This window comes from Hyaena hyaena, unplaced genomic scaffold (genome assembly GCF_003009895.1).
Source record: "Hyaena hyaena isolate Hyena2069 unplaced genomic scaffold, ASM300989v1 scaffold_271, whole genome shotgun sequence".
NCBI classification, from domain to species: Eukaryota; Metazoa; Chordata; class Mammalia; order Carnivora; family Hyaenidae; genus Hyaena; species Hyaena hyaena.
The window spans coordinates 1490884-1504926 of record NW_024080902.1 but is presented as its reverse complement, the minus strand read 5'-3'; the positions used below and the strand labels follow the sequence as shown (position 1 = coordinate 1504926).

Sequence of the window (14043 nt, the reverse complement as noted above, 5' to 3'; positions counted from 1 at the left end):
TCTGGGCCTCTAAGAAAAAAATTTCAAACAGAACTCACTTGCCTTTTTTCAATCCTTAAAGAGTTAATCTATTATTTTTAGACTTGCTAGACACAGTATAATAATAGAGTAATAAAATTAGTCCTGCTTGAAATTAGTTAATGAATCCTTTGTAAACAAACGAATAGTCTATCTTTCTTACATGCAGGGGGAATACAAAATCCAATGGTAGATGATTTTTAATTTTAAATGAAGATATTATTTAGCTCATTTTCTTCTCTATTTCTACAAGACAAATGAAAGAGCTTGAACATTCCTGAACTGTTATGTTCAAGGTCCCTTGGATACAGTAATTTTTCTAAAACTGTGTTTCATTTCACTAATAATAAGGTCCAAAATTAACCCTCCTCCTTTTCTTCTTTTTCCCCTCTCCCTTCTCCTTTTCCCCCTCCTCTTCCTCCTTCTTTTTTCTTCTAGCTTACTCTAAACGTCTTCTGCTTCAGTTTATGCCAATTCAAAACATCCTCCCCATTGTGAGTGATTTTCCTAAAATGCAAATTTTATTATGTTATTATGCTTATGATTAAAATTCTTTGGTAGAGATCTAGGGTCAAGTGAAGATTCCTTAGCAAGGCTTATAAACTCTGCATCTGGGATGGAAATAATAGCAGCAGAAGGAGCAAAAGGGCAAGTGGAGTAAATAGAATCAGGAAGAATGTTTAAATAAGGTGGCTTGAGGCAGCTTTTGAGAGATGAGAACTACTAGAGATCAAAGTTGTTACTTAGACAAGAATATTTCCAAAGTACCAACAATAGGATGAGGATAAAACACTGAAAGGAGTTGAATATGAAAAGCAGGACTCCCTTTTTATGGAGTGACATATGCGTGTGAGGGAAATGGGCAGGTAGTTTATCGTTTTAGTTTATGGGTTGCTGGACTATCAGACCACACCGTTACCAGATGGGGAAAGAACATCTCTTGGAGATCATTGATTTGGGGTCAGAGGCAGTGACTATACGGGCTTTTGAATTGTTTCTCGTGGGAAGAAGATACACAGCTCTGTGTGGGAAGAAGAGTGGAAGGCTCTATGGTGACCAGGAGGATAAACTTGGCAGAAGCTGGCTAGCTGTGCAAACTTGTTTCTCTCTTCTCCTGGCACAAGTAGATCACATTTCCAGACTTCTTTGCCATTAGAAGCAACCATGTGAGTCAGCCCTAATTAGCAGGATGCTAGTGGAAGTGATGGGTGCCACTTCTTGACCTAATGCATGTCACAAATATCTCATGTATGATCTTCTCTTGCTCCCTATTTGCTGATTAAATGTCACTTCTCAAGGTAGCCCTTTGAGGTCATGTAATGAGGTTGGCAGGGGCTCCATTAGCCTGAATCTCTGAATGATCATGTGGACAGTACCTCACATACTATGCTCCAGAACTACCTTTCTTCACCTGCTTTGACATTGCCAGTGGTTGGACATCATAGGAATAAGAAATAAACATAGTTTATTAAATCAGAGATTTTAGGGTTTATCTCTTACAGCAACTAGTGTTCCCTTAACTAATACAACAGGTAATATTTTTTAACTCATGTTTGGGAAATATCCATCTACTCCTATTTTTCTGTGGGTGTTTAAAAAATCAACAATTGGTGTTAAATTTATGAGGTACCCCTCTTTTTTTCTTTTTCCAGTTTGTTAACATACAGTGTAATATCAGTTTAGGTGTAGAATTTAGTGATTTGCCACTTACATATAACACCAAGTGCTCATCACAATAAGTACCCTGCTTAATACTCATCAACCATTTAACCTATTCCACTGCCCACCTCCCCTCCAGTACTCCTCAGTTAGTTCTCCATAGTTAAGAATTTGTTTACTGGTTTGTCTTTTTTTCCCCTATGTTCATCTGTTTTGTTTCTTAAATTCCACATATGAGGGGCATCTGGGTGGTTCAGTCAGATAAATATCCAACTTAATTTCAGCTCAGGTCAAGATCTCATGGTTATGGGATCAAGCCCCAGGTCAGGCTTCATGCTAAGCATGGGGCCTGCTTGGGATTCTCTTTCTTTCTCTCTCTTTCTGCCCCAACCTCCCCCCCCACCAAATAAATAAGTAAACACTAAAAAAGAAATATTCCACACTGAGTGAAATCATATGGTATTTATTTTTCTCTGACAAACAAATACTTAGCATAATACTTTCTAGCTCCATCCACATCATTGCAAATGATAAGATTTCATTCTTTTCTGTGGTTGAGTAAGATTCCATTGTGTATGTATATGTGTGCATGTGTGTATTTATATATATTAGGTACTCTTTTACTTCCATTTCATGAGAGTAAAATTTCTTTGATGGGCGTTGATTTTTTTTTCAATGTACTTTTTAATTTAATTTGCCATAAGTTTTTTTAACATTTGTCTCCATCTATATTAATAAACATATTGTGTTTAATTTATTTTCCCTTTTTTTTTTCTTTCTCTTAGTGTCTTCCTTCTTCCCTTATGCCCCTTCCCTCCTTCTCTTTGCATTTTTCATCTATTGGTATTAGGTTTGTACTAAATTTGTAAAATTAATTTCAAAGCTTTGTTGTTGTGGTGGTGGTGGTTGTTATGTTGCATGGGATTTTAAAATAATTTATTAAAAGCATCTGGCCCTAGAGTCTTTTTATATTTTCCTATTATTTAAGATAGGTTCTTGCCCTGTATATATTCTTTTTTATTATTTTTGGTTATGCCTATGACTTAGACACAAAGTCAGAGCATAGGTTACCTGGGGAGTAGTCATGGAAAGGATGATGGCCATAATACATATTGTAGAAGTTCTGCATAAGTAATGATCTGGTTTTTATGAACATATTTCTATGAAAAATATTTTAAACATACATAAAAATATAGAGAGAAGTATAAAGAAGAACACCTGAGCCCTTACAACCCACCTTTGTCAAATCTGTTTGTCATTTTTTTTTTTCCCTTTGTGTCTTTCAGTGGGATCACTGCTTTTGAAAGTGAATCTTGATGTTGCTTATATTAGGAATTTTAGCCATAGTTTGATAGAGTTATTTTTCATTGTTGTAGAATGTTTACTTTGAAAATTTAATCATGTTGTAATTTTTACAAATAAAAATTATAAAATATTTATATCAAAACAAGCTATAATATAAACATAATACAACTAAAGATTATGTAGGTTGCATGCTAGTTACACTAGTTTTATTTAATTAGTTACTATATAGGCAATATACTTGTCAATAATTCTGGCTCTTGGGACACCTGGATGACTCAGCTGATTGAGTGTCCAACATTGGCTTATGTCATGATCTCATGGCTTGTGAGTTCGAGCCCCACATCAGGTTCTGTGCTGAGACCTCAGAGCCTGGAGCCTGCGTTGGATTCTGTGTCTACCCCTCTCTGCCTCTCTGTCACTCGTTCTTTCTCTCAAAAATAAATAAAAACATTAAAAAAATAAAAAATAATAATTCTGCCTCTTAAAAAGAGACAAACAAAACTTTGGCTTAATTTTTTGCTCAGCTGTGGACCTCTGGGCAAGTTACTTTCTTAAGTTTCTTCATCTTTAAAATGATGAAATAATGGCTATTTTATGGGCTTATAGTAAGCTTTGTTGTGAACAAAAGCATGTAAGGTGCTTGGTTGGCTCAGCACCAAATGCATGGAAAGAATTTAATACCAAATTAACTCATTTGATTTCAGGAGAGTTTTTGCCCAAAATAATTAAATTTCCTTTATATCCTTGCATTTAGGAAATGAAATATTGCTTATGGTGTTTTATGAATTAAGAGTGTACTCAGCTCTAAAGTGGATGAGACCTGATTATATTTGATCCTATGAAAATGGAGGTGCTCAACTTGCTGTGTGCCCTCAAAGCCTCACCCATCCTCCACCCCTTCATGTCTGGTTGGAGGGAGGAGTGGCACAGAAGTTGTATCACTTGTCATTGTCACATCACAGGCTGCTGTATGGAAAACATACCCGTGAATCTAGTCTCTTCTCTTAGGGGAAAGAAAGTCATATTCCTTCCAGGTGGAGGAGGAACTTCTCAGTGTGGGGCCATATTTGATCTTTATAGACTCTCACTTCCAATTTCCCATGTCCATACTCCCTAAGTAAGGATGCAACTCTGTGCTTCATAACAGCTCACAGCCTCAGCAAACTTGAAACAAACAAAGATTTACTGACCTTTATAACAAGCAAGGCAGTGCTGTTTAAAAGAAAACAAAAAATGATTCTGTTGACAATGCATCTTTTCATCTGTCAGCTTCGGTGGTTGTGCACTAATGGAGATGGGATGGCAAACTTTCCAGGGGCATTCAGCCGTCAGCAGCAGTACTTAGGGAGATTACTGGCTTGGTAAAATATGAATATAAAACACCTGACTCATCAAATTATTTCCTAGACTAGTTTGCTGGGTGGAGGCTCACGAAGTTAATAACTGAACCCAGCCCACAAGTCTATTGGCAAAGGACATATTTATGCTTAATGACTCTGTATCCACCCAGAAAGATAAAGAAGCTTTGATATCCTGCTCAGTTGACTGGGAAGAAGAACATGACTCACTAGGTATTAAACCAGTCTTTTGGAGACTGTACCACAACAAGCCTGGGGCAGATGATGAGTCGAGAAATAGAACCTATAAAAGAAAGAAAATCTTGTGCAAGAGAAACATAAGGCAGGATGAATAATCTTTGCATTATGAACACGTGAGTCAAGAGTTATGCTGGCTTAGAAAAAGAAAAACTAAACACCTTTGCTGTAGAACATTTCCTATCTAACTATATACTGTTAAATGATCTAAAGTATGTAAAAGATCTAGCCCAGTATCTGGCTGGCAATTGGTGTCACTCAATATTTGTTTCTTCCCTTCATCTCTGATCTTTGCTTTTTATTTTAAGAGAAAGAGTGTTTTGAGAGAGTATTTCTATATAGTTTCGTGTAAGTTCATATTTCTAAGGTATTAGTGTTTAAAGTCTAGCTCTCTCTGTTGGTTCTATTATTAACAATAATCAAAGATGACAGCAAATTTAGTCATCTGTTTCAAATTTCTACCATATGGTTCAGAAATTATTTGGGGGAACATTTTGGAATGAAGACTGTTAGCTCACTTTGGTATACTTACTATGATTTTGCCCAGAAAAAACCTGTGCATATAGCCAGAATATGAATTTTAAAATATCACTGGTAACTCCATGTAATTACTCATTTTTGAGTGCTAAACTACCAGATTTGACATTTTAAATTTGAAACCAATCTTTCCAATTCTTTCCCTGAGAAAATAAATGCTTTGAAATATTAGCAAATTAGAGCAGCTTTTTAACTCTTCCACAATAAATTATTTGGCAGGCTTAGAAAAAATGATCTCACAAGTACCATTAAAAGTCATTGCATTCTGAGTCAGGGTGACAAACATTCTCACACATAAAACCAAATGTATATAAGGAATGAACAATCTGAAATATTTGAGTGCCTCTTTTTCAACTCCACCCAGTCACTAAACACATTGTGTTTACTTAATGTGTGCTGGTAGCGGTTCTATACATTTGGAACTTCATTAAACTTAAATGTATGAATTAGCCTCAAAATTTTTTTCCTTAATAACATTTAATTATACACCTTCTACTTAATGATGTTTTACTGAAGTTGATCTTTTCTAGAATATGCTAATATTGCTACCTTCTAGAGCAAAATATCAGTAAAAAGGTATCACAAGGATTTGCCTTAGTATATATAGAATTTTGATGGGTTGGATTTTATCTCTTGAGAATCCGCTTTCCTATTTCAAGTCCCTCCCCTCCTCATGCCCCTCTGCTCCAACGCACATCCTTTTGGGCAAGTTTCACTTTAACAGACACAACTTTGTTGTTGCGCCAGTCTGTCTAGAGACAGGATGTAACCTGTGGGAAGGATGACCAGTGTGCCAGGAGGAGTAAGGCTATCAATCTGTGGGCAACTGTACCTCTTCTCTTTGCTTCTCTACCCAGTATATACAGAAGTAGTCACTGTAACTCAGCAGTGTGAGAAGTTCTGACTGAGGCCCGGCTCTTTGTAAGAAGAGTGTACATATATAGAAGTGTGTCTGTGTGTACATGTGGGGTCTGTATGTGTGCATGTGTGTACGTGTGCAGGTGTGTGTACATGTATGTACGTGTGTGGGCATGTGTATGTATGTGAGGGTGCGTACTTACTTGTGGGGTATGTGTGTGTGTGTGTACGTGTATGTGTGTGTATCTGTGTGTATACAGGAAAGAACTAGCATTGTGAAATATTCTTAAGCACCCCTGGTCAGTCTGCATCTCTTTGAAAAACAACAATAAAAACAAACTACTTTAAGTAATCTTATAACAGGAAATAACACACTGGAAACCAGAGAATTGTGATGTGGAAAACTCTAAGAACTCAGAACAATAGAAACTAAATAATTTATTAAAATAGCATGTATAACGGAAGTTGAGAATAAGTAGGAAGGGAGTTTTAGGAATCAGTTTAGTTTACTAGGCATCTAATAAGGTCATGAAAGCAACTATGACTCAACTATCTGCCAGGTTTTCATAAGCATCACTAGATTTTTAGTACTCTCATCCTCAAATATAATTGTAAACTATATCCTTTTTTGCATTACAACTTTCTTAAATTCAAATAATAGTAGTAAAGAATTGACAAAGAACTGACTGCATAGGTTTCAGAAAAACAGAAGTATTGGTAATTAGAAAAAAAATCCAAGTAATAAAGATGAATGGGTTATTGTAGAATATAAAAGGCATCTATGCCATATTTTACATTAGTCCAGTTAGAAAGTTGTTACTATTAGGGGCGCCTGGGTTGCTTAGTAGGTTAAGCGTCCGACTTTTGCTTAGGTCATGATCTCGCAGTTCGTGGGTTCGAGCCCTGCGTCGGGCTCTGTGCTGACTGCCAGCTCAGAGCCTGGAGCCTGTTGCAGAGTCTGTGACCCCTTCTCTCTCTGACCCTCTCCTGCTCACGCTGTCTCCCTCTCTCTCTCCTAGAAATAAATAAAAATATTAAAAAAAAATAGTTGTTACTATTGGAGTGCCTGGGTGGCTCAGTCGGTGAAAGGGTCCAACTTTTGGTTTTGGCTCAGGGCATGATCTCGTGGTTTGGTGGGTTCAAACCCCGTATCAGGCTCTGTGCTGACATCAGGAGGGAGCTTGCTTGGGATTCTCTCTCTCCCTCCTTCTCTGCTTCTCCTCCACTCGCACTCACTCTGTCTCTCTCAAAATAAATAAATAAATAAACTTAAAAAAAAAAAGAAAGTTATTACCATTTACTATTATGGGTAGAAATGCCATGTGTGTGGCTAGTTATTAGAGAGCCATTGTTCTGTTTTGTTTTGTTTTGTTTTGTTTTGTTTTGTTTGTGATATGGTCCAAAAATACACATCTGAAAATCATTTATACCCACATCTGATCTAAATGATTATGGAAAGAGGACACTGGAAGTAATAATAATAAGTATATATACATATACCACACAAATAACACCATAATGAAAAGTGTTAAGGAATAAGGTTCTTTATCAGTTCTGATTGTTTTATTATCTTCAGAGTCTATCTGATTTTAAGAACTGTATTTCCCTTTTCTTCCTTTAGACACAGAGCACCTCTGTTGTCTTATCATGAACTCTTTCTCACACAGCCTTTCATTTTTTTTTCATTGACTTGAGATAGAAAGTCAAAGAAAGGAGGAAGTGGGTTACTAATTCCCATTACCCTTCCAGAGTTAGTGCAAGTGCATGAGAAAATAAAGCCTGTGTCAGCTCCTCATAGATTCATTGTTTAGAGTTTATTCTGAAGAATTTGCCTTGTAAGTTTGGTTTATTACATGCACCTTTCTGTTTTTATATTAATATTTTCCCTGTCACTATTCTGCATTTCCTTTTTTTGTTGTTGTTGGTTTGCCTCAGTTTGGTTGATTACCCTTTAATACATTGCCTTGTCTCTCATTAATGGACCTTTTCTTAGACATATTTTTTATATTGACAACTGACCCTTTAGAAAAAAGGCAAGAACTGATTCCAATTGTTGCCAAGTTTCACTATCAATCTTGCACTATGATGCTGTTTTGTGAATAAAGTTTGAGGTATTTAACAAATTATATCTTGAAATTATCAAAGAGGGGATTGCCTATTTACACTCAAAACAATTTGCTACAAACTACTGAATGCTAACATTGAACTAAAGTGCATTTATCTACATGAACTACTTGAAGTAATTGATTCTAAAATGCCTGTTTTGCTGGAGGTACAATTTCAAACCATAATCAGATGGAGGATAAAAAAATTACCCAGACTTTTATACTAAGTATGAAAAGTCAGGTATGAGACTGATGTTTCTCTGGCTAAGCCTTGTGCTTTATAGAGCTTGTTATATAATCAAGTATGAAATCTTTTAGATAGCTGAAAGGGTGTTAAAACAATAATCTTTCAACTCTGCTTTCCTTTTCCAATAACTGGCTTGCATGTTAATCATCATACTCAAACTTCCTTCTTATTAGTTTTTAAAAAATTCTAGGAAATACTGTTCATTGTATCCTATGTGAGATTTTATTATAGGATTAAAGTCCTTTCTGTAGACAATAGAGGCATGAAGCAGGGCACAGGTATTCTGTACCATAAGCCAACACTACTCTGCCAGGTGAATCTTGAAATGGAACAAATTTAATTATTTCCTACTTTGTTTTATGGGAAAAGCAGCCATGTTATAAATCTTTCAGGCCACATCTTATCTCAAATTCTCTATTCTGGATCTATCTAACCATCTTGTTTCTATGTTCAGAATGTTGGAAATGCTGCTGGGGGGAAATCCTGCGAATTTTTAAAAAATTTGCAATACTCTAGTTCATGCTTTTCATTCAGTATCTGCTGTGGTCTTCTCTTTGGGGAGGGAGAAAGCACAACTCTCCTATCATCACCTATTCCTAGCCCTCCTTCTGTACCAACTCCCCTTATTTGGGTACGATGGACTTGCTCTTACTTTACAGACAAAACCAAAGCACTGGTGAGAAACTCTTCAGCTTTCTATCTGCCACCTAGAAACTTACCTGCTTTCACATACATCCTTACAGTTTTCTTTCTCTCGCAGTAGAGAGTATCCTCCTATTGACAAAGGCTAAGCTGCTCATCTGTGCTCCTGCCCACAGGCTCTCCAAAGTCCTCATGCCTTTGCTCAATTGTTTATCCTTCCCTCCTCTTTATTTTCCACTGGTCGCTTGTCAGGGACCTCAGTTCTCTGTCCCACCATAATGAGGCTATTCTACAGGTTCAGCCAGCCTCCTTTCCGTCTCTCATTGCATGCATCAGAAAGGAGATCTTACCCACATCCATGGCTTCAAGCTCACATTAAAGATATCAACATCTGCCTTCAGCCATGACTGCTCTCCTTAGTTCAGCTCTAGATATTCACAGAACACTTCAATCTAAATGCCAAAAGATACTTCAATATTAAATGTTAAGACTGGACCCTTTCTAACTGAGAAAGGACACATAGCTGACCTCCTAATGGTGGAAGAGTGGAGGTCCTCAAGTGTGATATCCTCTGTGTCCTCTGGTTTCTAGGGTGTAAAAAAGGATAATTTTTATTCCTGTAAAATCTAGGTAGAAGTTTTATTGCATTTAGCCACAATCACAGTTATAATAATTCTTTGCTGGTTTTGCTCACACTAGTATATATATTTGTTATCTGATCATTTTTCTCTTCCCTCTCGTCTGGTAACAAAGCCACTAATCCTCTGGCCACAGAAATGGTCATGTGACCTAATCAGCATGCATCACCTACTGGTCATAGTAATTATTAATTTAAGGTATGGGCTTGGAACCCAGGCTGACCCAGTCAGAGATCTTGTCAGGATTTTCAACCTGGAACTGAGAAGAAATTGGAAGGAAGTGAATCAGATCTACAGAAACAATGTACCTTCATTGGTGGAGAAATGTCCTGAGAGAATGAGACTAACATATTCATTGAGAAGCAGAAATGAGAGCTAGAGGAGAAGTCCTGTTAAAATCCATAAATCTGTTTCCAATCACACCCAAGGCCAATTCTACCTTTACCCTTCTTACAGTTTGGTTATGTGAGCCAATTAATTTTTCCTTTTAGTGTTTGCTTCTAATACTTGTAACCACAAGAGTCTGCAAGGGAAAGTTAATATTGTTGCTTTGTAAGTGAATAAATATTTACGAAAAGTAAACTCAAACACTCCAGAATGTAAACTTGTACAACCACTTTGGAAAAACAATTTGGTATATCTGCTGAAGTTAAAGATATGCATACCTATGATTTAGGAATTCCACTCCTAGATAGTCACTCATAAGAAACTTTTGCACCTGGGCACCAAGAACATATCTAAGAATGTTTATAGTATTGCTTTTTTTTTTTTGTAATAGGATAAAAAAGAAAAACTCAAACTGGAAACAAACCAAATGCCTTCTCTATGAATATATGAATGGGTACTTTATGGTATGTATTCATACAATTAAATATACAACATTGAAAATGTTGTATATATTTATTGACATGGTAAATCTAAAAAATATAATGCTGAATAAAGAAAATTTTTTGAATTTTCATGTTACGACATGATTTCATTTATCTAATGCTTAAAATATGTATGGCTAAATAATATTCTTCATTATTACACAACATACATGTGGCAAAAAAACTGCAGAGAAAAGCATGGAGTGATATTCATCAATCTCCCCCACAGGAGACAAAAAATTAGTTTTTGTCTCTTATGGGGGAGAAAGGGAAACAAAGATTTTGTTATATTCTATTTCTTACGTTTTGTGGTGGGTACGTGGTGTTTATTATTATTCTTTAAGTTGTGCATATAAATTGTACTGTTTTGTTTGCATGATAGATTTCATTAAAGCAAATCCAATTAATTGATTTTGAAGTAGCATATTATTAAGTTAGGTCCATTTTCTGGCTCCAAATAATAAACCACAGGAAATTAGAAACTTTTAAATTTGGTTGTGTGGAAGCAGTTGTCACTAACTCTAAGACCAAATTGGTTTTATTTCAAGTTTCTAGCTATTACGTAACTTAAAACAAATGATAAAACACACATGGGCACTTCATCTAAAACAGTCTGTTTAGATGCCAGATTGTATTAGTCAATTTAAATAATGAAATGATAAACTATAGCCGTTGACTATATTTTCATCTTTTAATGTTTTGGTTAAAGTTTTAGTTTAGTTCCTGAAAAGATCCTGCATCTATTTTGCTGTAGATGTGTTTAACCAAAGCAGCAAAATGACAAATTTTGCCCTTGTGAAGCTCAGAAAACTAGTCATCTTACTGTTTAGGACATATATTATTTCTCCATGTGGAGTTGGGAACCATAGAAACTATGGCTGAAAGCATTGTTGGAACAAGCAATTGTGACTTAAAAAAATTTTTTTTAATGTTTTATTTATTTCTGAGAGAGAGAAAGAGAGAAAGTGTGCGAGCGAGCACATGAGCAGGGGAGGGTCAGAGAGAGGGAGATACAGAATCTGAAGCAGCCTCCGGGCTCTGAGCTAGCTGTCAGTACAGAGCCCGACACGGGGCTCCAACCCACAAACCGTGAGATCATGACCGGAGCTGAAGTCGGATGCTTCAGCGACTGAGCCACCCAGGTGCCCCCAAATGTGACTATTTTTAAGATTATGAGGATTTTGAATATAATCAGCACTCATGAGTAAGTCAGACGGAATTATATTGGCTATATGTTTAGTGTTGAATGGATCCTGGCAACCTGTGATCAAATGCCTTCCAATTAAACATCGTAACACCTCCAGGGTGAGTCCTCTGGGCCAGGGCACAGATAAATATTTACAAAAACCTGCTGCACAGCTTTACTTTATTACTTTAGTAGTTCACGTAGAGAGCAACTCGAATGTCTTTAATAAGAATAACTCGTGCCTCCTTTTAGCTTTATCTGCTAAATTTGTCTCTTTAAAAACCTCAAAAAATTTTATTGTGGAATATACATAATAGAAATGCATAAAAACACAAAAAGTAGATAATTTTAAGAAAATACTAATGTAACCATCACATAGGTCAAAAAATAGAACATGGCCATCACCCTAGAAATCCCTCATGTATCTTTCCTCACAGCAACTTCCTCTGCACCCTTTACAGGCAACCACTATCCTGGTGTTTTCATTAATTCCTTGCTTTACTTTGTAGTTTTGCCTCCTAACTATGCATTCCCCAAAATATAGTTTAATCATGCCGGTTTTTTTTTTTTTTAATGTTTACAATCATAGTGTTTGTGATACTGTGTCTGGCTTCTTTTGTTCGACATTGTATTCCATTGGTTCCATCCCTGTTATTATACAGAAGTGTTCTCTTAAATCTCCTAAATCTTTCTTATATCTTTGATCTGTCATGTTTTGTAATTTATACAGCACTCTAGTGATGGGAAGTATCAATAATTATACTTTGGTATGTATGTAATGGTAATCTCTCTGGTCCTCCCACCATACAATATTTTTAAAAATCTGTAACATTTACTGAGTATCTACCATGTACTAGGACAGCATGAAACACCGTTCATATAATATTGCTGTACTCAGATAATTCTGCATAGTAGGTAGGTTTAAAATAGGTTGTATTTTCGCAGAGAATAAACTGAAATTTAGAGAGATACGCTAAACTCAAGGTGTAGCCTTTCTGAGATTCAGTTATCAGACTTAGTTACATTTAATTATCAGTTATCAAAACTTTTTATTCTACATTTATTGAGATGATAAATCTAAAAATATAATACCGAATAAAGAAAATTTATTGATGATTTTAGTCACATTAAGTGAGTAAAATAAGTTGACATTTCATAGTAGTCTTTGTCTATCTTACCAAGCTCTTTACATTTTGCCTTCATGTTCCATTGGTGCTGGCATAGTTTGTACTCCCCTTATGGTAACAGCCATTCTTCTAATATTCATTACATGTACTCATTACTATACATTGATAACTTCCTTCTGGTCTATGGCACCTGTAGGTATTGCTGTTTGTGAACTTCTCTTCATAGGTGGACTAGAGAGGTGACTGCTCTTGTTAGAGGAATCCAGGGAGAGGGCTGTCTACATAGGCAGGGTGTCAGGGCGGGAAGAACACAGAGCTGGAAGTTAGCCATCTCGGTTCTACATTTGATTGTCATTATCTAGCTATGTGACCTTGGGTAAGTTATTTAGCCTTTCAGGCCCAGTTTCATCATGTGTAAGTGAGGGAGTGGGTCAGTAATTTTCAAACTGGAATTCAAGAACCATCCTTAGTTCTCATTCTAAATGTAGATTTTTAGGCATCATGAAAATTTCCCAGTGTGGGAATCCATATGTATAATAAGCTCCCAGAGTGATTCTAATGCTCAACTATGAGTGAGAGCCAAGTAATGGGACAAGTGTTTTTTATTTTATTTTATATTTTTGCAGAAACCACTCCGATGGTGTCCTTTCCTTCTTACTTCCCCAAAGGAGGAGAAGAATGATTATCAATGACCAAGGGCAGCTGCAGAGACAACACCAAGAGTGAGCTTTACATTCAGGAAGAAACACTGCACCCCCTCCTCATAGTTTCAGGCACTCTACATGTTCAGAGAAACTTCTCTAGTAACAAATGATAAAAATCATCTCTGAAAGTATAGTCTTGACAAGTGTCTGATTTTAAAATACTGGGGTAGAATTTGAACTTTTGGTACCGTAGTGTCTTTCATCAGATACTTAATTCAAAGAGTTCTTTTTTCTTTTGTTAATAAAAATAAACATAAAGCCATTAAAATTTAAGATGCTAGATAAATACCTACTATCATTGGAGTAAACAACAATAACACAGTCTAAGGTAATAGTCATCAAAACAGCTTGGTACTATGTGGTGTTCATACACTGACTAAAAAGATTAATGTCTCAGTGGAACTGTATCCATATCATTAAGGGGTGCAGTCATATACTGCAATCATACAGTGTTGCAGGAAAAAGCAGCATTGCCTGTCTACAGGACACAGCGGGGTCAATATGATTGACAAGGAATACAGGGTTCCATGCAGTCTTATTAAGAAAACAAAGT

The 14043-nt window shown here is 36.2% G+C and overlaps 1 non-coding gene across 1 annotated transcript; it reads right to left on the bottom strand.

The window, feature by feature from the left end:
• Positions 1-13414: 13414 nt before the first annotated feature.
• On the bottom strand, positions 13415-13628 carry LOC120240935. Its single transcript, XR_005530779.1, has one exon. It is a non-coding gene; the product is annotated as a small nucleolar RNA U3 (small nucleolar RNA).
• Between the last annotated feature and the right edge of the window lie 415 nt (positions 13629-14043).